The sequence below is a fragment of the Hyla sarda genome, unplaced genomic scaffold (assembly GCF_029499605.1).
Source record: "Hyla sarda isolate aHylSar1 unplaced genomic scaffold, aHylSar1.hap1 scaffold_2760, whole genome shotgun sequence".
NCBI lineage: Eukaryota > Metazoa > Chordata > Amphibia > Anura > Hylidae > Hyla > Hyla sarda.
Window position 1 is genome coordinate 1 of NW_026609462.1, and position 24,129 is coordinate 24,129.

A 24,129-nucleotide genomic window follows, 5' to 3' on the forward strand; every position below is an offset into this window, starting at 1 on the left:
AAGCAGTGATAGTGCCCATGAAGGGGACCTTGTTGGGCCCGCCCCTTTCACGGTTATCGCTTCTCGGCCTTTTGGCTAAGATCAAGTGTAGTATCTGTTCTTATCAGTTTAATATCTGATACGTCCCCTATCTGGGGACCATATATTAAATGGATTTTTGAGAACGGGGGCCGATTTCGAAGCTTGCTTCCGTCGCCCTATGCATTGACCCGATATGGCAGTATCTTCGGGTACAGTGCACCACCCCCTTACAGGGTTAAAAAGAAAGATTCCTACTTTCATTGCTACCTGCTTGCTGGCTAGCCAGCTAGCCAGCCCTGTGGGCCTTGCTGCTGCTGCAGCCAAAAAACAAAAGGTGGTGCTGCTGCTGCTTCTGCTGCTTCTGCTTCTGCTTGTGTCTGGCCCCTGTTGGAGCGTCCAGGCACAGGACTTCTGCTGCTGCTGACTAAATGGCCTCCTTAATTGGATCATTTGAGTAGCCAGCACACCTGTGCAGGTAGGGCATGACATGATAGGCAGCTGCCTTGATAGCGGGTGGGTGCTGAATGTTCCTAATTGACAAAATAAGATTAATGCTTATGAAGAAATATAAAATCTCATCCCTTCCCCAATATCGCGCCACACCCCTACCCCTTAATTCCCTGGTTGAACTTGATGGACATATGTCTTTTTTCGACCGTACTAACTATGTAACTATGTAACATAACATGGGGGGGGGGGGTCTCCTGGCTGTTCACACAGGTGTGTCATTGCTGTACATTGACCATGCATTGCTTCTGTGGTATTGCAAAGGCAAAGACAAATGCTTCCAGCCATCCATTGCACTAATGGATTGGTCATCAGCTGGCTGTCTATGTCCCGCATCAATATAGACCAAAGTACAGAGGGTTAGGCTATGCTATTGTGCACCTACCTGATGCATCAGAAGGTGCGAGGCCCTTGCTAAATTCTGTGCACAGACTTTGAGATCTATGCTTTAGACTGTATCTAAACCTGCTCCAACATGGACTGACATTCTGGCCTACTTTCAGCCGATGCGACTTGTCTGTCGCTGAACAGTCGCTTTTTATGTATTCAGCACCTATGTATAATGTTGTAAAAATGCTCTAGAAGCTAAAGTCGCAGAAATGTCACACATATTTGGCCTGCAACTTTCTGTGCGACAAATTCAGACAGGAAAAATCAGTATAAATCCTTAGAAAATTATCCCCCAGTGTCTCCATCTGCTGGCGGTATTGAATAAGCATTGCTGCACTGATGGGGTATGCATTAGACGAAAAAAAAGAAGAAAAAGAAGAATAATACGCCCAGAAAAGAGGCGAAAAGGAGAAAAACGTAAAAAAACGTGAAAAAAAAGTAAGAGGAAGAGAAGGGAAAAAAAGGTGGAAATGGGTTTAAAAGTGATTTCGGCGGAGAAATATATATATATATATATATATATATATATATATATATATATATGCGCACACACACACATAGATATAAACGTATTCTCCGTTGAGATATTGCAGCCGCTGCTGTGTCCAGGCCCAGGAGCCTTAGCACTGTGCTGTGATGTCACTCAATACCACTGACATCACTAGGTGTAAACAACATCTCTCCTTTGCTGTGTATGTGACTATGGAGCTGTTTGGTGATGTCGTCTATTACGGCCTTCATAGAAGCAACAGGAGATTGTTGCATCCATCTTGAACCCTCAGAACTACAGTGCTATGATGTCACTCACTTCCACAGGCCTTGCAGAGTGTAAACAACAACAACCCAGCTTTGTTGTGTATGTAACCATAGGGATTTGTGATGTCACCTAGAACCTTCACAGCAGCGACAGCTTTATGAGGAGCATCAGCACTGCTCTGCCTGAGCAGAACCATCACCGCCATAGGTTGTCAAATAACCCGGATTTAACCCACACAGGTAAGTCCAATGGGGTGCAGGCATGTCCTCTATGCTTACAGCTTCCCGTGGGTGTTGGTTTGATACCGTTTGGGGACAGCCAAGGAGGCATCTGCAGGCAACAAAGGTAGGTGTGTGCTTGTGTGTGTGTTTCCTATGCAGATCCTAAGCCCAGTGTCACATGCAAGTAGGAGGAGTAAGAAGGGTTCCTGGCAAATCCGGGTTATGGATTGCATTTAAAAAGGCCCCGTGGGAGTGCAATGGGCCCCTGTCTTGCTGCTTAGCAATAATGGTATGGGTTTAGGTTCTGCTGTGTGTACTGGTGGTTGACTGCCCCCCAGCCCAGAGTGTGCATGGAAAATTGTCTGGCAGCCTCCCTGACAGCAAGCAGTGATAGTGCCCATGAAGGGGACCTTGTTGGGCCCGCCCCTTTCACGGTTATCGCTTCTCGGCCTTTTGGCTAAGATCAAGTGTAGTATCTGTTCTTATCAGTTTAATATCTGATACGTCCCCTATCTGGGGACCATATATTAAATGGATTTTTGAGAACGGGGGCCGATTTCGAAGCTTGCTTCCGTCGCCCTATGCATTGACCCGATATGGCAGTATCTTCGGGTACAGTGCACCACCCCCTTACAGGGTTAAAAAGAAAGATTCCTACTTTCATTGCTACCTGCTTGCTGGCTAGCCAGCTAGCCAGCCCTGTGGGCCTTGCTGCTGCTGCAGCCAAAAAACAAAAGGTGGTGCTGCTGCTGCTTCTGCTGCTTCTGCTTCTGCTTGTGTCTGGCCCCTGTTGGAGCGTCCAGGCACAGGACTTCTGCTGCTGCTGACTAAATGGCCTCCTTAATTGGATCATTTGAGTAGCCAGCACACCTGTGCAGGTAGGGCATGACATGATAGGCAGCTGCCTTGATAGCGGGTGGGTGCTGAATGTTCCTAATTGACAAAATAAGATTAATGCTTATGAAGAAATATAAAATCTCATCCCTTCCCCAATATCGCGCCACACCCCTACCCCTTAATTCCCTGGTTGAACTTGATGGACATATGTCTTTTTTCGACCGTACTAACTATGTAACTATGTAACATAACATGGGGGGGGGGGTCTCCTGGCTGTTCACACAGGTGTGTCATTGCTGTACATTGACCATGCATTGCTTCTGTGGTATTGCAAAGGCAAAGACAAATGCTTCCAGCCATCCATTGCACTAATGGATTGGTCATCAGCTGGCTGTCTATGTCCCGCATCAATATAGACCAAAGTACAGAGGGTTAGGCTATGCTATTGTGCACCTACCTGATGCATCAGAAGGTGCGAGGCCCTTGCTAAATTCTGTGCACAGACTTTGAGATCTATGCTTTAGACTGTATCTAAACCTGCTCCAACATGGACTGACATTCTGGCCTACTTTCAGCCGATGCGACTTGTCTGTCGCTGAACAGTCGCTTTTTATGTATTCAGCACCTATGTATAATGTTGTAAAAATGCTCTAGAAGCTAAAGTCGCAGAAATGTCACACATATTTGGCCTGCAACTTTCTGTGCGACAAATTCAGACAGGAAAAATCAGTATAAATCCTTAGAAAATTATCCCCCAGTGTCTCCATCTGCTGGCGGTATTGAATAAGCATTGCTGCACTGATGGGGTATGCATTAGACGAAAAAAAAGAAGAAAAAGAAGAATAATACGCCCAGAAAAGAGGCGAAAAGGAGAAAAACGTAAAAAAACGTGAAAAAAAAGTAAGAGGAAGAGAAGGGAAAAAAAGGTGGAAATGGGTTTAAAAGTGATTTCGGCGGAGAAATATATATATATATATATATATATATATATATATATATATATATATGCGCACACACACACATAGATATAAACGTATTCTCCGTTGAGATATTGCAGCCGCTGCTGTGTCCAGGCCCAGGAGCCTTAGCACTGTGCTGTGATGTCACTCAATACCACTGACATCACTAGGTGTAAACAACATCTCTCCTTTGCTGTGTATGTGACTATGGAGCTGTTTGGTGATGTCGTCTATTACGGCCTTCATAGAAGCAACAGGAGATTGTTGCATCCATCTTGAACCCTCAGAACTACAGTGCTATGATGTCACTCACTTCCACAGGCCTTGCAGAGTGTAAACAACAACAACCCAGCTTTGTTGTGTATGTAACCATAGGGATTTGTGATGTCACCTAGAACCTTCACAGCAGCGACAGCTTTATGAGGAGCATCAGCACTGCTCTGCCTGAGCAGAACCATCACCGCCATAGGTTGTCAAATAACCCGGATTTAACCCACACAGGTAAGTCCAATGGGGTGCAGGCATGTCCTCTATGCTTACAGCTTCCCGTGGGTGTTGGTTTGATACCGTTTGGGGACAGCCAAGGAGGCATCTGCAGGCAACAAAGGTAGGTGTGTGCTTGTGTGTGTGTTTCCTATGCAGATCCTAAGCCCAGTGTCACATGCAAGTAGGAGGAGTAAGAAGGGTTCCTGGCAAATCCGGGTTATGGATTGCATTTAAAAAGGCCCCGTGGGAGTGCAATGGGCCCCTGTCTTGCTGCTTAGCAATAATGGTATGGGTTTAGGTTCTGCTGTGTGTACTGGTGGTTGACTGCCCCCCAGCCCAGAGTGTGCATGGAAAATTGTCTGGCAGCCTCCCTGACAGCAAGCAGTGATAGTGCCCATGAAGGGGACCTTGTTGGGCCCGCCCCTTTCACGGTTATCGCTTCTCGGCCTTTTGGCTAAGATCAAGTGTAGTATCTGTTCTTATCAGTTTAATATCTGATACGTCCCCTATCTGGGGACCATATATTAAATGGATTTTTGAGAACGGGGGCCGATTTCGAAGCTTGCTTCCGTCGCCCTATGCATTGACCCGATATGGCAGTATCTTCGGGTACAGTGCACCACCCCCTTACAGGGTTAAAAAGAAAGATTCCTACTTTCATTGCTACCTGCTTGCTGGCTAGCCAGCTAGCCAGCCCTGTGGGCCTTGCTGCTGCTGCAGCCAAAAAACAAAAGGTGGTGCTGCTGCTGCTTCTGCTGCTTCTGCTTCTGCTTGTGTCTGGCCCCTGTTGGAGCGTCCAGGCACAGGACTTCTGCTGCTGCTGACTAAATGGCCTCCTTAATTGGATCATTTGAGTAGCCAGCACACCTGTGCAGGTAGGGCATGACATGATAGGCAGCTGCCTTGATAGCGGGTGGGTGCTGAATGTTCCTAATTGACAAAATAAGATTAATGCTTATGAAGAAATATAAAATCTCATCCCTTCCCCAATATCGCGCCACACCCCTACCCCTTAATTCCCTGGTTGAACTTGATGGACATATGTCTTTTTTCGACCGTACTAACTATGTAACTATGTAACATAACATGGGGGGGGGGTCCCCTGGCTGTTCACACAGGTGTGTCATTGCTGTACATTGACCATGCATTGCTTCTGTGGTATTGCAAAGGCAAAGACAAATGCTTCCAGCCATCCATTGCACTAATGGATTGGTCATCAGCTGGCTGTCTATGTCCCGCATCAATATAGACCAAAGTACAGAGGGTTAGGCTATGCTATTGTGCACCTACCTGATGCATCAGAAGGTGCGAGGCCCTTGCTAAATTCTGTGCACAGACTTTGAGATCTATGCTTTAGACTGTATCTAAACCTGCTCCAACATGGACTGACATTCTGGCCTACTTTCAGCCGATGCGACTTGTCTGTCGCTGAACAGTCGCTTTTTATGTATTCAGCACCTATGTATAATGTTGTAAAAATGCTCTAGAAGCTAAAGTCGCAGAAATGTCACACATATTTGGCCTGCAACTTTCTGTGCGACAAATTCAGACAGGAAAAATCAGTATAAATCCTTAGAAAATTATCCCCCAGTGTCTCCATCTGCTGGCGGTATTGAATAAGCATTGCTGCACTGATGGGGTATGCATTAGACGAAAAAAAAGAAGAAAAAGAAGAATAATACGCCCAGAAAAGAGGCGAAAAGGAGAAAAACGTAAAAAACGTGAAAAAAAAGTAAGAGGAAGAAAAGGGAAAAAAAGGTGGAAATGGGTTTAAAAGTGATTTCGGCGGAGAAATATATATATATATATATATATATATATATATATATATATATATATATATGCGCACACACACACATAGATATAAACGTATTCTCCGTTGAGATATTGCAGCCGCTGCTGTGTCCAGGCCCAGGAGCCTTAGCACTGTGCTGTGATGTCACTCAATACCACTGACATCACTAGGTGTAAACAACATCTCTCCTTTGCTGTGTATGTGACTATGGAGCTGTTTGGTGATGTCGTCTATTACGGCCTTCATAGAAGCAACAGGAGATTGTTGCATCCATCTTGAACCCTCAGAACTACAGTGCTATGATGTCACTCACTTCCACAGGCCTTGCAGAGTGTAAACAACAACAACCCAGCTTTGTTGTGTATGTAACCATAGGGATTTGTGATGTCACCTAGAACCTTCACAGCAGCGACAGCTTTATGAGGAGCATCAGCACTGCTCTGCCTGAGCAGAACCATCACCGCCATAGGTTGTCAAATAACCCGGATTTAACCCACACAGGTAAGTCCAATGGGGTGCAGGCATGTCCTCTATGCTTACAGCTTCCCGTGGGTGTTGGTTTGATATCGTTTGGGGACAGCCAAGGAGGCATCTGCAGGCAACAAAGGTAGGTGTGTGCTTGTGTGTGTGTTTCCTATGCAGATCCTAAGCCCAGTGTCACATGCAAGTAGGAGGAGTAAGAAGGGTTCCTGGCAAATCCGGGTTATGGATTGCATTTAAAAAGGCCCCGTGGGAGTGCAATGGGCCCCTGTCTTGCTGCTTAGCAATAATGGTATGGGTTTAGGTTCTGCTGTGTGTACTGGTGGTTGACTGCCCCCCAGCCCAGAGTGTGCATGGAAAATTGTCTGGCAGCCTCCCTGACAGCAAGCAGTGATAGTGCCCATGAAGGGGACCTTGTTGGGCCCGCCCCTTTCACGGTTATCGCTTCTCGGCCTTTTGGCTAAGATCAAGTGTAGTATCTGTTCTTATCAGTTTAATATCTGATACGTCCCCTATCTGGGGACCATATATTAAATGGATTTTTGAGAACGGGGGCCGATTTCGAAGCTTGCTTCCGTCGCCCTATGCATTGACCCGATATGGCAGTATCTTCGGGTACAGTGCACCACCCCCTTACAGGGTTAAAAAGAAAGATTCCTACTTTCATTGCTACCTGCTTGCTGGCTAGCCAGCTAGCCAGCCCTGTGGGCCTTGCTGCTGCTGCAGCCAAAAAACAAAAGGTGGTGCTGCTGCTGCTTCTGCTGCTTCTGCTTCTGCTTGTGTCTGGCCCCTGTTGGAGCGTCCAGGCACAGGACTTCTGCTGCTGCTGACTAAATGGCCTCCTTAATTGGATCATTTGAGTAGCCAGCACACCTGTGCAGGTAGGGCATGACATGATAGGCAGCTGCCTTGATAGCGGGTGGGTGCTGAATGTTCCTAATTGACAAAATAAGATTAATGCTTATGAAGAAATATAAAATCTCATCCCTTCCCCAATATCGCGCCACACCCCTACCCCTTAATTCCCTGGTTGAACTTGATGGACATATGTCTTTTTTCGACCGTACTAACTATGTAACTATGTAACATAACATGGGGGGGGGGGGTCTCCTGGCTGTTCACACAGGTGTGTCATTGCTGTACATTGACCATGCATTGCTTCTGTGGTATTGCAAAGGCAAAGACAAATGCTTCCAGCCATCCATTGCACTAATGGATTGGTCATCAGCTGGCTGTCTATGTCCCGCATCAATATAGACCAAAGTACAGAGGGTTAGGCTATGCTATTGTGCACCTACCTGATGCATCAGAAGGTGCGAGGCCCTTGCTAAATTCTGTGCACAGACTTTGAGATCTATGCTTTAGACTGTATCTAAACCTGCTCCAACATGGACTGACATTCTGGCCTACTTTCAGCCGATGCGACTTGTCTGTCGCTGAACAGTCGCTTTTTATGTATTCAGCACCTATGTATAATGTTGTAAAAATGCTCTAGAAGCTAAAGTCGCAGAAATGTCACACATATTTGGCCTGCAACTTTCTGTGCGACAAATTCAGACAGGAAAAATCAGTATAAATCCTTAGAAAATTATCCCCCAGTGTCTCCATCTGCTGGCGGTATTGAATAAGCATTGCTGCACTGATGGGGTATGCATTAGACGAAAAAAAAGAAGAAAAAGAAGAATAATACGCCCAGAAAAGAGGCAAAAAGGAGAAAAACGTAAAAAAACGTGAAAAAAAAGTAAGAGGAAGAGAAGGGAAAAAAAGGTGGAAATGGGTTTAAAAGTGATTTCGGCGGAGAAATATATATATATATATATATATATATATATATATATATATGCGCACACACACACATAGATATAAACGTATTCTCCGTTGAGATATTGCAGCCGCTGCTGTGTCCAGGCCCAGGAGCCTTAGCACTGTGCTGTGATGTCACTCAATACCACTGACATCACTAGGTGTAAACAACATCTCTCCTTTGCTGTGTATGTGACTATGGAGCTGTTTGGTGATGTCGTCTATTACGGCCTTCATAGAAGCAACAGGAGATTGTTGCATCCATCTTGAACCCTCAGAACTACAGTGCTATGATGTCACTCACTTCCACAGGCCTTGCAGAGTGTAAACAACAACAACCCAGCTTTGTTGTGTATGTAACCATAGGGATTTGTGATGTCACCTAGAACCTTCACAGCAGCGACAGCTTTATGAGGAGCATCAGCACTGCTCTGCCTGAGCAGAACCATCACCGCCATAGGTTGTCAAATAACCCGGATTTAACCCACACAGGTAAGTCCAATGGGGTGCAGGCATGTCCTCTATGCTTACAGCTTCCCGTGGGTGTTGGTTTGATACCGTTTGGGGACAGCCAAGGAGGCATCTGCAGGCAACAAAGGTAGGTGTGTGCTTGTGTGTGTGTTTCCTATGCAGATCCTAAGCCCAGTGTCACATGCAAGTAGGAGGAGTAAGAAGGGTTCCTGGCAAATCCGGGTTATGGATTGCATTTAAAAAGGCCCCGTGGGAGTGCAATGGGCCCCTGTCTTGCTGCTTAGCAATAATGGTATGGGTTTAGGTTCTGCTGTGTGTACTGGTGGTTGACTGCCCCCCAGCCCAGAGTGTGCATGGAAAATTGTCTGGCAGCCTCCCTGACAGCAAGCAGTGATAGTGCCCATGAAGGGGACCTTGTTGGGCCCGCCCCTTTCACGGTTATCGCTTCTCGGCCTTTTGGCTAAGATCAAGTGTAGTATCTGTTCTTATCAGTTTAATATCTGATACGTCCCCTATCTGGGGACCATATATTAAATGGATTTTTGAGAACGGGGGCCGATTTCGAAGCTTGCTTCCGTCGCCCTATGCATTGACCCGATATGGCAGTATCTTCGGGTACAGTGCACCACCCCCTTACAGGGTTAAAAAGAAAGATTCCTACTTTCATTGCTACCTGCTTGCTGGCTAGCCAGCTAGCCAGCCCTGTGGGCCTTGCTGCTGCTGCAGCCAAAAAACAAAAGGTGGTGCTGCTGCTGCTTCTGCTGCTTCTGCTTCTGCTTGTGTCTGGCCCCTGTTGGAGCGTCCAGGCACAGGACTTCTGCTGCTGCTGACTAAATGGCCTCCTTAATTGGATCATTTGAGTAGCCAGCACACCTGTGCAGGTAGGGCATGACATGATAGGCAGCTGCCTTGATAGCGGGTGGGTGCTGAATGTTCCTAATTGACAAAATAAGATTAATGCTTATGAAGAAATATAAAATCTCATCCCTTCCCCAATATCGCGCCACACCCCTACCCCTTAATTCCCTGGTTGAACTTGATGGACATATGTCTTTTTTCGACCGTACTAACTATGTAACTATGTAACATAACATGGGGGTGGGGGGGTCTCCTGGCTGTTCACACAGGTGTGTCATTGCTGTACATTGACCATGCATTGCTTCTGTGGTATTGCAAAGGCAAAGACAAATGCTTCCAGCCATCCATTGCACTAATGGATTGGTCATCAGCTGGCTGTCTATGTCCCGCATCAATATAGACCAAAGTACAGAGGGTTAGGCTATGCTATTGTGCACCTACCTGATGCATCAGAAGGTGCGAGGCCCTTGCTAAATTCTGTGCACAGACTTTGAGATCTATGCTTTAGACTGTATCTAAACCTGCTCCAACATGGACTGACATTCTGGCCTACTTTCAGCCGATGCGACTTGTCTGTCGCTGAACAGTCGCTTTTTATGTATTCAGCACCTATGTATAATGTTGTAAAAATGCTCTAGAAGCTAAAGTCGCAGAAATGTCACACATATTTGGCCTGCAACTTTCTGTGCGACAAATTCAGACAGGAAAAATCAGTATAAATCCTTAGAAAATTATCCCCCAGTGTCTCCATCTGCTGGCGGTATTGAATAAGCATTGCTGCACTGATGGGGTATGCATTAGACGAAAAAAAAGAAGAAAAAGAAGAATAATACGCCCAGAAAAGAGGCGAAAAGGAGAAAAACGTAAAAAAACGTGAAAAAAAAGTAAGAGGAAGAGAAGGGAAAAAAAGGTGGAAATGGGTTTAAAAGTGATTTCGGCGGAGAAATATATATATATATATATATATATATATATATATATATATATATATATGCGCACACACACACATAGATATAAACGTATTCTCCGTTGAGATATTGCAGCCGCTGCTGTGTCCAGGCCCAGGAGCCTTAGCACTGTGCTGTGATGTCACTCAATACCACTGACATCACTAGGTGTAAACAACATCTCTCCTTTGCTGTGTATGTGACTATGGAGCTGTTTGGTGATGTCGTCTATTACGGCCTTCATAGAAGCAACAGGAGATTGTTGCATCCATCTTGAACCCTCAGAACTACAGTGCTATGATGTCACTCACTTCCACAGGCCTTGCAGAGTGTAAACAACAACAACCCAGCTTTGTTGTGTATGTAACCATAGGGATTTGTGATGTCACCTAGAACCTTCACAGCAGCGACAGCTTTATGAGGAGCATCAGCACTGCTCTGCCTGAGCAGAACCATCACCGCCATAGGTTGTCAAATAACCCGGATTTAACCCACACAGGTAAGTCCAATGGGGTGCAGGCATGTCCTCTATGCTTACAGCTTCCCGTGGGTGTTGGTTTGATACCGTTTGGGGACAGCCAAGGAGGCATCTGCAGGCAACAAAGGTAGGTGTGTGCTTGTGTGTGTGTTTCCTATGCAGATCCTAAGCCCAGTGTCACATGCAAGTAGGAGGAGTAAGAAGGGTTCCTGGCAAATCCGGGTTATGGATTGCATTTAAAAAGGCCCCGTGGGAGTGCAATGGGCCCCTGTCTTGCTGCTTAGCAATAATGGTATGGGTTTAGGTTCTGCTGTGTGTACTGGTGGTTGACTGCCCCCCAGCCCAGAGTGTGCATGGAAAATTGTCTGGCAGCCTCCCTGACAGCAAGCAGTGATAGTGCCCATGAAGGGGACCTTGTTGGGCCCGCCCCTTTCACGGTTTTATCGCTTCTCGGCCTTTTGGCTAAGATCAAGTGTAGTATCTGTTCTTATCAGTTTAATATCTGATACGTCCCCTATCTGGGGACCATATATTAAATGGATTTTTGAGAACGGGGGCCGATTTCGAAGCTTGCTTCCGTCGCCCTATGCATTGACCCGATATGGCAGTATCTTCGGGTACAGTGCACCACCCCCTTACAGGGTTAAAAAGAAAGATTCCTACTTTCATTGCTACCTGCTTGCTGGCTAGCCAGCTAGCCAGCCCTGTGGGCCTTGCTGCTGCTGCAGCCAAAAAACAAAAGGTGGTGCTGCTGCTGCTTCTGCTGCTTCTGCTTCTGCTTGTGTCTGGCCCCTGTTGGAGCGTCCAGGCACAGGACTTCTGCTGCTGCTGACTAAATGGCCTCCTTAATTGGATCATTTGAGTAGCCAGCACACCTGTGCAGGTAGGGCATGACATGATAGGCAGCTGCCTTGATAGCGGGTGGGTGCTGAATGTTCCTAATTGACAAAATAAGATTAATGCTTATGAAGAAATATAAAATCTCATCCCTTCCCCAATATCGCGCCACACCCCTACCCCTTAATTCCCTGGTTGAACTTGATGGACATATGTCTTTTTTCGACCGTACTAACTATGTAACTATGTAACATAACATGGGGGGGGGGTCCCCTGGCTGTTCACACAGGTGTGTCATTGCTGTACATTGACCATGCATTGCTTCTGTGGTATTGCAAAGGCAAAGACAAATGCTTCCAGCCATCCATTGCACTAATGGATTGGTCATCAGCTGGCTGTCTATGTCCCGCATCAATATAGACCAAAGTACAGAGGGTTAGGCTATGCTATTGTGCACCTACCTGATGCATCAGAAGGTGCGAGGCCCTTGCTAAATTCTGTGCACAGACTTTGAGATCTATGCTTTAGACTGTATCTAAACCTGCTCCAACATGGACTGACATTCTGGCCTACTTTCAGCCGATGCGACTTGTCTGTCGCTGAACAGTCGCTTTTTATGTATTCAGCACCTATGTATAATGTTGTAAAAATGCTCTAGAAGCTAAAGTCGCAGAAATGTCACACATATTTGGCCTGCAACTTTCTGTGCGACAAATTCAGACAGGAAAAATCAGTATAAATCCTTAGAAAATTATCCCCCAGTGTCTCCATCTGCTGGCGGTATTGAATAAGCATTGCTGCACTGATGGGGTATGCATTAGACGAAAAAAAAGAAGAAAAAGAAGAATAATACGCCCAGAAAAGAGGCGAAAAGGAGAAAAACGTAAAAAACGTGAAAAAAAAGTAAGAGGAAGAAAAGGGAAAAAAAGGTGGAAATGGGTTTAAAAGTGATTTCGGCGGAGAAATATATATATATATATATATATATATATATATATATATATATATATATATGCGCACACACACACATAGATATAAACGTATTCTCCGTTGAGATATTGCAGCCGCTGCTGTGTCCAGGCCCAGGAGCCTTAGCACTGTGCTGTGATGTCACTCAATACCACTGACATCACTAGGTGTAAACAACATCTCTCCTTTGCTGTGTATGTGACTATGGAGCTGTTTGGTGATGTCGTCTATTACGGCCTTCATAGAAGCAACAGGAGATTGTTGCATCCATCTTGAACCCTCAGAACTACAGTGCTATGATGTCACTCACTTCCACAGGCCTTGCAGAGTGTAAACAACAACAACCCAGCTTTGTTGTGTATGTAACCATAGGGATTTGTGATGTCACCTAGAACCTTCACAGCAGCGACAGCTTTATGAGGAGCATCAGCACTGCTCTGCCTGAGCAGAACCATCACCGCCATAGGTTGTCAAATAACCCGGATTTAACCCACACAGGTAAGTCCAATGGGGTGCAGGCATGTCCTCTATGCTTACAGCTTCCCGTGGGTGTTGGTTTGATACCGTTTGGGGACAGCCAAGGAGGCATCTGCAGGCAACAAAGGTAGGTGTGTGCTTGTGTGTGTGTTTCCTATGCAGATCCTAAGCCCAGTGTCACATGCAAGTAGGAGGAGTAAGAAGGGTTCCTGGCAAATCCGGGTTATGGATTGCATTTAAAAAGGCCCCGTGGGAGTGCAATGGGCCCCTGTCTTGCTGCTTAGCAATAATGGTATGGGTTTAGGTTCTGCTGTGTGTACTGGTGGTTGACTGCCCCCCAGCCCAGAGTGTGCATGGAAAATTGTCTGGCAGCCTCCCTGACAGCAAGCAGTGATAGTGCCCATGAAGGGGACCTTGTTGGGCCCGCCCCTTTCACGGTTATCGCTTCTCGGCCTTTTGGCTAAGATCAAGTGTAGTATCTGTTCTTATCAGTTTAATATCTGATACGTCCCCTATCTGGGGACCATATATTAAATGGATTTTTGAGAACGGGGGCCGATTTCGAAGCTTGCTTCCGTCGCCCTATGCATTGACCCGATATGGCAGTATCTTCGGGTACAGTGCACCACCCCCTTACAGGGTTAAAAAGAAAGATTCCTACTTTCATTGCTACCTGCTTGCTGGCTAGCCAGCTAGCCAGCCCTGTGGGCCTTGCTGCTGCTGCAGCCAAAAAACAAAAGGTGGTGCTGCTGCTGCTTCTGCTGCTTCTGCTTCTGCTTGTGTCTGGCCCCTGTTGGAGCGTCCAGGCACAGGACTTCTGCTGCTGCTGACTAAATGGCCTCCTTAATTGGATCATTTGAGTAGCCAGCACACCTGTGCAGGTAGGGCATGACATGATAGGCAGCTGCCTTGATAGCGGGTGGGTGCTGAATGTTCCTAATTGACAAAATAAGATTAATGCTTATGAAGAAATATAAAATCTCATCCCTTCCCCAATATCGCGCCACACCCCTACTCCTTAATTCCCTGGTTGAACTTGATGGACATATGTCTTTTTTCGACCGTACTAACTATGTAACTATGTAACATAACATGGGGGGGGGGTCCCCTGGCTGTTCACACAGGTGTGTCATTGCTGTACATTGACCATGCATTGCTTCTGTGGTATTGCAAAGGCAAAGACAAATGCTTCCAGCCATCCATTGCACTAATGGATTGGTCATCAGCTGGCTGTCTATGTCCCGCATCAATATAGACCAAAGTACAGAGGGTTAGGCTATGCTATTGTGCACCTACCTGATGCATCAGAAGGTGCGAGGCCCTTGCTAAATTCTGTGCACAGACTTTGAGATCTATGCTTTAGACTGTATCTAAACCTGCTCCAACATGGACTGACATTCTGGCCTACTTTCAGCCGATGCGACTTGTCTGTCGCTGAACAGTCGCTTTTTATGTATTCAGCACCTATGTATAATGTTGTAAAAATGCTCTAGAAGCTAAAGTCGCAGAAATGTCACACATATTTGGCCTGCAACTTTCTGTGCGACAAATTCAGACAGGAAAAATCAGTATAAATCCTTAGAAAATTATCCCCCAGTGTCTCCATCTGCTGGCGGTATTGAATAAGCATTGCTGCACTGATGGGGTATGCATTAGACGAAAAAAAAGAAGAAAAAGAAGAATAATACGCCCAGAAAAGAGGCGAAAAGGAGAAAAACGTAAAAAACGTGAAAAAAAAGTAAGAGGAAGAAAAGGGAAAAAAAGGTGGAAATGGGTTTAAAAGTGATTTCGGCGGAGAAATATATATATATATATATATATATATATATATATATATATATATATATATATATATGCGCACACACACACATAGATATAAACGTATTCTCCGTTGAGATATTGCAGCCGCTGCTGTGTCCAGGCCCAGGAGCCTTAGCACTGTGCTGTGATGTCACTCAATACCACTGACATCACTAGGTGTAAACAACATCTCTCCTTTGCTGTGTATGTGACTATGGAGCTGTTTGGTGATGTCGTCTATTACGGCCTTCATAGAAGCAACAGGAGATTGTTGCATCCATCTTGAACCCTCAGAACTACAGTGCTATGATGTCACTCACTTCCACAGGCCTTGCAGAGTGTAAACAACAACAACCCAGCTTTGTTGTGTATGTAACCATAGGGATTTGTGATGTCACCTAGAACCTTCACAGCAGCGACAGCTTTATGAGGAGCATCAGCACTGCTCTGCCTGAGCAGAACCATCACCGCCATAGGTTGTCAAATAACCCGGATTTAACCCACACAGGTAAGTCCAATGGGGTGCAGGCATGTCCTCTATGCTTACAGCTTCCCGTGGGTGTTGGTTTGATACCGTTTGGGGACAGCCAAGGAGGCATCTGCAGGCAACAAAGGTAGGTGTGTGCTTGTGTGTGTGTTTCCTATGCAGATCCTAAGCCCAGTGTCACATGCAAGTAGGAGGAGTAAGAAGGGTTCCTGGCAAATCCGGGTTATGGATTGCATTTAAAAAGGCCCCGTGGGAGTGCAATGGGCCCCTGTCTTGCTGCTTAGCAATAATGGTATGGGTTTAGGTTCTGCTGTGTGTACTGGTGGTTGACTGCCCCCCAGCCCAGAGTGTGCATGGAAAATTGTCTGGCAGCCTCCCTGACAGCAAGCAGTGATAGTGCCCATGAAGGGGACCTTGTTGGGCCCGCCCCTTTCACGGTTATCGCTTCTCGGCCTTTTGGCTAAGATCAAGTGTAGTATCTGTTCTTATCAGTTTAATATCTGATACGTCCCCTATCTGGGGACCATATATTAAATGGATTTTTGAGAACGGGGGCCGATTTCGAAGCTTGCTTCCGTCGCCCTATGCATTGACCCGATATGGCAGTATCTTCGGGTACAGTGCACCACCCCCTTACAGGGTTAAAAAGAAAGATTCCTACTTTCATTGCTACCTGCTTGCTGGCTAGCCAGCTAGCCAGCCCTGTGGGCCTTGCTGCTGCTGCAGCCAAAAAACAAAAGGTGGTGCTGCTGCTGCTTCTGCTGCTTCTGCTTCTGCTTGTGTCTGGCCCCTGTTGGAGCGTCCAGGCACAGGACTTCTGCTGCTGCTGACTAAATGGCCTCCTTAATTGGATCATTTGAGTAGCCAGCACACCTGTGCAGGTAGGGCATGACATGATAGGCAGCTGCCTTGATAGCGGGTGGGTGCTGAATGTTCCTAATTGACAAAATAAGATTAATGCTTATGAAGAAATATAAAATCTCATCCCTTCCCCAATATCGCGCCACACCCCTACTCCTTAATTCCCTGGTTGAACTTGATGGACATATGTCTTTTTTCGACCGTACTAACTATGTAACTATGTAACATAACATGGGGGGGGGGGGTCTCCTGGCTGTTCACACAGGTGTGTCATTGCTGTACATTGACCATGCATTGCTTCTGTGGTATTGCAAAGGCAAAGACAAATGCTTCCAGCCATCCATTGCACTAATGGATTGGTCATCAGCTGGCTGTCTATGTCCCGCATCAATATAGACCAAAGTACAGAGGGTTAGGCTATGCTATTGTGCACCTACCTGATGCATCAGAAGGTGCGAGGCCCTTGCTAAATTCTGTGCACAGACTTTGAGATCTATGCTTTAGACTGTATCTAAACCTGCTCCAACATGGACTGACATTCTGGCCTACTTTCAGCCGATGCGACTTGTCTGTCGCTGAACAGTCGCTTTTTATGTATTCAGCACCTATGTATAATGTTGTAAAAATGCTCTAGAAGCTAAAGTCGCAGAAATGTCACACATATTTGGCCTGCAACTTTCTGTGCGACAAATTCAGACAGGAAAAATCAGTATAAATCCTTAGAAAATTATCCCCCAGTGTCTCCATCTGCTGGCGGTATTGAATAAGCATTGCTGCACTGATGGGGTATGCATTAGACGAAAAAAAAGAAGAAAAAGAAGAATAATACGCCCAGAAAAGAGGCAAAAAGGAGAAAAACGTAAAAAAACGTGAAAAAAAAGTAAGAGGAAGAGAAGGGAAAAAAAGGTGGAAATGGGTTTAAAAGTGATTTCGGCGGAGAAATATATATATATATATATATATATATATATATATATATATATGCGCACACACACACATAGATATAAACGTATTCTCCGTTGAGATATTGCAGCCGCTGCTGTGTCCAGGCCCAGGAGCCTTAGCACTGTGCTGTGATGTCACTCAATACCACTGACATCACTAGGTGTAAACAACATCTCTCCTTTGCTGTGTATGTGACTATGGAGCTGTTTGGTGATGTCGTCTATTACGGCCTTCATAGAAGCAACAGGAGATTGTTGCATCCATCTTGAACCCTCAGAACTACAGTGCTATGATGTCACTCACTTCCACAGGCCTTGCAGAGTGTAAACAACAACAACCCAGCTTTGTTGTGTATGTAACCATAGGGATTTGTGATGTCACCTAGAACCTTCACAGCAGCGACAGCTTTATGAGGAGCATCAGCACTGCTCTGCCTGAGCAGAACCATCACCGCCATAGGTTGTCAAATAACCCGGATTTAACCCACACAGGTAAGTCCAATGGGGTGCAGGCATGTCCTCTATGCTTACAGCTTCCCGTGGGTGTTGGTTTGATACCGTTTGGGGACAGCCAAGGAGGCATCTGCAGGCAACAAAGGTAGGTGTGTGCTTGTGTGTGTGTTTCCTATGCAGATCCTAAGCCCAGTGTCACATGCAAGTAGGAGGAGTAAGAAGGGTTCCTGGCAAATCCGGGTTATGGATTGCATTTAAAAAGGCCCCGTGGGAGTGCAATGGGCCCCTGTCTTGCTGCTTAGCAATAATGGTATGGGTTTAGGTTCTGCTGTGTGTACTGGTGGTTGACTGCCCCCCAGCCCAGAGTGTGCATGGAAAATTGTCTGGCAGCCTCCCTGACAGCAAGCAGTGATAGTGCCCATGAAGGGGACCTTGTTGGGCCCGCCCCTTTCACGGTTATCGCTTCTCGGCCTTTTGGCTAAGATCAAGTGTAGTATCTGTTCTTATCAGTTTAATATCTGATACGTCCCCTATCTGGGGACCATATATTAAATGGATTTTTGAGAACGGGGGCCGATTTCGAAGCTTGCTTCCGTCGCCCTATGCATTGACCCGATATGGCAGTATCTTCGGGTACAGTGCACCACCCCCTTACAGGGTTAAAAAGAAAGATTCCTACTTTCATTGCTACCTGCTTGCTGGCTAGCCAGCTAGCCAGCCCTGTGGGCCTTGCTGCTGCTGCAGCCAAAAAACAAAAGGTGGTGCTGCTGCTGCTTCTGCTGCTTCTGCTTCTGGTTGTGTCTGGCCCCTGTTGGAGCGTCCAGGCACAGGACTTCTGCTGCTGCTGACTAAATGGCCTCCTTAATTGGATCATTTGAGTAGCCAGCACACCTGTGCAGGTAGGGCATGACATGATAGGCAGCTGCCTTGATAGCGGGTGGGTGCTGAATGTTCCTAATTGACAAAATAAGATTAATGCTTATGAAGAAATATAAAATCTCATCCCTTCCCCAATATCGCGCCACACCCCTACCCCTTAATTCCCTGGTTGAACTTGATGGACATATGTCTTTTTTCGACCGTACTAACTATGTAACTATGTAACATAACATGGGGGGGGGGGTCTCCTGGCTGTTCACACAGGTGTGTCATTGCTGTACATTGACCATGCATTGCTTCTGTGGTATTGCAAAGGCAAAGACAAATGCTTCCAGCCATCCATTGCACTAATGGATTGGTCATCAGCTGGCTGTCTATGTCCCGCATCAATATAGACCAAAGTACAGAGGGTTAGGCTATGCTATTGTGCACCTACCTGATGCATCAGAAGGTGCGAGGCCCTTGCTAAATTCTGTGCACAGACTTTGAGATCTATGCTTTAGACTGTATCTAAACCTGCTCCAACATGGACTGACATTCTGGCCTACTTTCAGCCGATGCGACTTGTCTGTCGCTGAACAGTCGCTTTTTATGTATTCAGCACCTATGTATAATGTTGTAAAAATGCTCTAGAAGCTAAAGTCGCAGAAATGTCACACATATTTGGCCTGCAACTTTCTGTGCGACAAATTCAGACAGGAAAAATCAGTATAAATCCTTAGAAAATTATCCCCCAGTGTCTCCATCTGCTGGCGGTATTGAATAAGCATTGCTGCACTGATGGGGTATGCATTAGACGAAAAAAAAGAAGAAAAAGAAGAATAATACGCCCAGAAAAGAGGCGAAAAGGAGAAAAACGTAAAAAAACGTGAAAAAAAAGTAAGAGGAAGAGAAGGGAAAAAAAGGTGGAAATGGGTTTAAAAGTGATTTCGGCGGAGAAATATATATATATATATATATATATATATATATATATATATATGCGCACACACACACATAGATATAAACGTATTCTCCGTTGAGATATTGCAGCCGCTGCTGTGTCCAGGCCCAGGAGCCTTAGCACTGTGCTGTGATGTCACTCAATACCACTGACATCACTAGGTGTAAACAACATCTCTCCTTTGCTGTGTATGTGACTATGGAGCTGTTTGGTGATGTCGTCTATTACGGCCTTCATAGAAGCAACAGGAGATTGTTGCATCCATCTTGAACCCTCAGAACTACAGTGCTATGATGTCACTCACTTCCACAGGCCTTGCAGAGTGTAAACAACAACAACCCAGCTTTGTTGTGTATGTAACCATAGGGATTTGTGATGTCACCTAGAACCTTCACAGCAGCGACAGCTTTATGAGGAGCATCAGCACTGCTCTGCCTGAGCAGAACCATCACCGCCATAGGTTGTCAAATAACCCGGATTTAACCCACACAGGTAAGTCCAATGGGGTGCAGGCATGTCCTCTATGCTTACAGCTTCCCGTGGGTGTTGGTTTGATACCGTTTGGGGACAGCCAAGGAGGCATCTGCAGGCAACAAAGGTAGGTGTGTGCTTGTGTGTGTGTTTCCTATGCAGATCCTAAGCCCAGTGTCACATGCAAGTAGGAGGAGTAAGAAGGGTTCCTGGCAAATCCGGGTTATGGATTGCATTTAAAAAGGCCCCGTGGGAGTGCAATGGGCCCCTGTCTTGCTGCTTAGCAATAATGGTATGGGTTTAGGTTCTGCTGTGTGTACTGGTGGTTGACTGCCCCCCAGCCCAGAGTGTGCATGGAAAATTGTCTGGCAGCCTCCCTGACAGCAAGCAGTGATAGTGCCCATGAAGGGGACCTTGTTGGGCCCGCCCCTTTCACGGTTATCGCTTCTCGGCCTTTTGGCTAAGATCAAGTGTAGTATCTGTTCTTATCAGTTTAATATCTGATACGTCCCCTATCTGGGGACCATATATTAAATGGATTTTTGAGAACGGGGGCCGATTTCGAAGCTTGCTTCCGTCGCCCTATGCATTGACCCGATATGGCAGTATCTTCGGGTACAGTGCACCACCCCCTTACAGGGTTAAAAAGAAAGATTCCTACTTTCATTGCTACCTGCTTGCTGGCTAGCCAGCTAGCCAGCCCTGTGGGCCTTGCTGCTGCTGCAGCCAAAAAACAAAAGGTGGTGCTGCTGCTGCTTCTGCTGCTTCTGCTTCTGCTTGTGTCTGGCCCCTGTTGGAGCGTCCAGGCACAGGACTTCTGCTGCTGCTGACTAAATGGCCTCCTTAATTGGATCATTTGAGTAGCCAGCACACCTGTGCAGGTAGGGCATGACATGATAGGCAGCTGCCTTGATAGCGGGTGGGTGCTGAATGTTCCTAATTGACAAAATAAGATTAATGCTTATGAAGAAATATAAAATCTCATCCCTTCCCCAATATCGCGCCACACCCCTACCCCTTAATTCCCTGGTTGAACTTGATGGACATATGTCTTTTTTCGACCGTACTAACTATGTAACTATGTAACATAACATGGGGGGGGGGGTCTCCTGGCTGTTCACACAGGTGTGTCATTGCTGTACATTGACCATGCATTGCTTCTGTGGTATTGCAAAGGCAAAGACAAATGCTTCCAGCCATCCATTGCACTAATGGATTGGTCATCAGCTGGCTGTCTATGTCCCGCATCAATATAGACCAAAGTACAGAGGGTTAGGCTATGCTATTGTGCACCTACCTGATGCATCAGAAGGTGCGAGGCCCTTGCTAAATTCTGTGCACAGACTTTGAGATCTATGCTTTAGACTGTATCTAAACCTGCTCCAACATGGACTGACATTCTGGCCTACTTTCAGCCGATGCGACTTGTCTGTCGCTGAACAGTCGCTTTTTATGTATTCAGCACCTATGTATAATGTTGTAAAAATGCTCTAGAAGCTAAAGTCGCAGAAATGTCACACATATTTGGCCTGCAACTTTCTGTGCGACAAATTCAGACAGGAAAAATCAGTATAAATCCTTAGAAAATTATCCCCCAGTGTCTCCATCTGCTGGCGGTATTGAATAAGCATTGCTGCACTGATGGGGTATGCATTAGACGAAAAAAAAGAAGAAAAAGAAGAATAATACGCCCAGAAAAGAGGCGAAAAGGAGAAAAACGTAAAAAAACGTGAAAAAAAAGTAAGAGGAAGAGAAGGGAAAAAAAGGTGGAAATGGGTTTAAAAGTGATTTCGGCGGAGAAATATATATATATATATATATATATATATATATATATGCGCACACACACACATAGATATAAACGTATTCTCCGTTGAGATATTGCAGCCGCTGCTGTGTCCAGGCCCAGGAGCCTTAGCACTGTGCTGTGATGTCACTCAATACCACTGACATCACTAGGTGTAAACAACATCTCTCCTTTGCTGTGTATGTGACTATGGAGCTGTTTGGTGATGTCGTCTATTACGGCCTTCATAGAAGCAACAGGAGATTGTTGCATCCATCTTGAACCCTCAGAACTACAGTGCTATGATGTCACTCACTTCCACAGGCCTTGCAGAGTGTAAACAACAACAACCCAGCTTTGTTGTGTATGTAACCATAGGGATTTGTGATGTCACCTAGAACCTTCACAGCAGCGACAGCTTTATGAGGAGCATCAGCACTGCTCTGCCTGAGCAGAACCATCACCGCCATAGGTTGTCAAATAACCCGGATTTAACCCACACAGGTAAGTCCAATGGGGTGCAGGCATGTCCTCTATGCTTACAGCTTCCCGTGGGTGTTGGTTTGATACCGTTTGGGGACAGCCAAGGAGGCATCTGCAGGCAACAAAGGTAGGTGTGTGCTTGTGTGTGTGTTTCCTATGCAGATCCTAAGCCCAGTGTCACATGCAAGTAGGAGGAGTAAGAAGGGTTCCTGGCAAATCCGGGTTATGGATTGCATTTAAAAAGGCCCCGTGGGAGTGCAATGGGCCCCTGTCTTGCTGCTTAGCAATAATGGTATGGGTTTAGGTTCTGCTGTGTGTACTGGTGGTTGACTGCCCCCCAGCCCAGAGTGTGCATGGAAAATTGTCTGGCAGCCTCCCTGACAGCAAGCAGTGATAGTGCCCATGAAGGGGACCTTGTTGGGCCCGCCCCTTTCACGGTTATCGCTTCTCGGCCTTTTGGCTAAGATCAAGTGCAGTATCTGTTCTTATCAGTTTAATATCTGATACGTCCCCTATCTGGGGACCATATATTAAATGGATTTTTGAGAACGGGGGCCGATTTCGAAGCTTGCTTCCGTCGCCCTATGCATTGACCCGATATGGCAGTATCTTCGGGTACAGTGCACCACCCCCTTACAGGGTTAAAAAGAAAGATTCCTACTTTCATTGCTACCTGCTTGCTGGCTAGCCAGCTAGCCAGCCCTGTGGGCCTTGCTGCTGCTGCAGCCAAAAAACAAAAGGTGGTGCTGCTGCTGCTTCTGCTGCTTCTGCTTCTGCTTGTGTCTGGCCCCTGTTGGAGCGTCCAGGCACAGGACTTCTGCTGCTGCTGACTAAATGGCCTCCTTAATTGGATCATTTGAGTAGCCAGCACACCTGTGCAGGTAGGGCATGACATGATAGGCAGCTGCCTTGATAGCGGGTGGGTGCTGAATGTTCCTAATTGACAAAATAAGATTAATGCTTATGAAGAAATATAAAATCTCATCCCTTCCCCAATATCGCGCCACACCCCTACCCCTTAATTCCCTGGTTGAACTTGATGGACATATGTCTTTTTTCGACCGTACTAACTATGTAACTATGTAACATAACATGGGGGGGGGGGGGTCTCCTGGCTGTTCACACAGGTGTGTCATTGCTGTACATTGACCATGCATTGCTTCTGTGGTATTGCAAAGGCAAAGACAAATGCTTCCAGCCATCCATTGCACTAATGGATTGGTCATCAGCTGGCTGTCTATGTCCCGCATCAATATAGACCAAAGTACAGAGGGTTAGGCTATGCTATTGTGCACCTACCTGATGCATCAGAAGGTGCGAGGCCCTTGCTAAATTCTGTGCACAGACTTTGAGATCTATGCTTTAGACTGTATCTAAACCTGCTCCAACATGGACTGACATTCTGGCCTACTTTCAGCCGATGCGACTTGTCTGTCGCTGAACAGTCGCTTTTTATGTATTCAGCACCTATGTATAATGTTGTAAAAATGCTCTAGAAGCTAAAGTCGCAGAAATGTCACACATATTTGGCCTGCAACTTTCTGTGCGACAAATTCAGACAGGAAAAATCAGTATAAATCCTTAGAAAATTATCCCCCAGTGTCTCCATCTGCTGGCGGTATTGAATAAGCATTGCTGCACTGATGGGGTATGCATTAGACGAAAAAAAAGAAGAAAAAGAAGAATAATACGCCCAGAAAAGAGGCGAAAAGGAGAAAAACGTAAAAAA

At 46.0% G+C, this 24,129-nt stretch overlaps 11 non-coding genes across 11 annotated transcripts; all 11 read left to right on the plus strand.

Annotated features, from left to right (window-relative positions):
* Window positions 1-55: 55 nt before the first annotated feature.
* LOC130325827 (U2 spliceosomal RNA) lies at window positions 56-246 on the plus strand. Its single transcript, XR_008870564.1, has one exon. It is a non-coding gene; the product is annotated as a U2 spliceosomal RNA (small nuclear RNA).
* A 2,087-nt stretch (window positions 247-2,333) lies between these two features.
* LOC130325839 (U2 spliceosomal RNA) lies at window positions 2,334-2,524 on the plus strand. The gene has a single exon (XR_008870574.1). It is a non-coding gene; the product is annotated as a U2 spliceosomal RNA (small nuclear RNA).
* Window positions 2,525-4,612: 2,088 nt separating this feature from the next.
* LOC130325840 (U2 spliceosomal RNA) lies at window positions 4,613-4,803 on the plus strand. Its single transcript, XR_008870575.1, has one exon. It is a non-coding gene; the product is annotated as a U2 spliceosomal RNA (small nuclear RNA).
* A 2,090-nt stretch (window positions 4,804-6,893) lies between these two features.
* LOC130325841 (U2 spliceosomal RNA) lies at window positions 6,894-7,084 on the plus strand. The gene has a single exon (XR_008870576.1). It is a non-coding gene; the product is annotated as a U2 spliceosomal RNA (small nuclear RNA).
* A 2,083-nt stretch (window positions 7,085-9,167) lies between these two features.
* Window positions 9,168-9,358, plus strand: LOC130325842 (U2 spliceosomal RNA). Its single transcript, XR_008870577.1, has one exon. It is a non-coding gene; the product is annotated as a U2 spliceosomal RNA (small nuclear RNA).
* Window positions 9,359-11,452: 2,094 nt separating this feature from the next.
* Window positions 11,453-11,643, plus strand: LOC130325828 (U2 spliceosomal RNA). The gene has a single exon (XR_008870565.1). It is a non-coding gene; the product is annotated as a U2 spliceosomal RNA (small nuclear RNA).
* Window positions 11,644-13,733: 2,090 nt separating this feature from the next.
* LOC130325829 (U2 spliceosomal RNA) lies at window positions 13,734-13,924 on the plus strand. Its single transcript, XR_008870566.1, has one exon. It is a non-coding gene; the product is annotated as a U2 spliceosomal RNA (small nuclear RNA).
* A 2,096-nt stretch (window positions 13,925-16,020) lies between these two features.
* LOC130325830 (U2 spliceosomal RNA) lies at window positions 16,021-16,211 on the plus strand. Its single transcript, XR_008870567.1, has one exon. It is a non-coding gene; the product is annotated as a U2 spliceosomal RNA (small nuclear RNA).
* A 2,085-nt stretch (window positions 16,212-18,296) lies between these two features.
* Window positions 18,297-18,487, plus strand: LOC130325831 (U2 spliceosomal RNA). Its single transcript, XR_008870568.1, has one exon. It is a non-coding gene; the product is annotated as a U2 spliceosomal RNA (small nuclear RNA).
* A 2,084-nt stretch (window positions 18,488-20,571) lies between these two features.
* LOC130325832 (U2 spliceosomal RNA) lies at window positions 20,572-20,762 on the plus strand. Its single transcript, XR_008870569.1, has one exon. It is a non-coding gene; the product is annotated as a U2 spliceosomal RNA (small nuclear RNA).
* A 2,078-nt stretch (window positions 20,763-22,840) lies between these two features.
* On the plus strand, window positions 22,841-23,031 carry LOC130325834 (U2 spliceosomal RNA). Its single transcript, XR_008870571.1, has one exon. It is a non-coding gene; the product is annotated as a U2 spliceosomal RNA (small nuclear RNA).
* The last annotated feature ends 1,098 nt before the right edge of the window (window positions 23,032-24,129 follow it).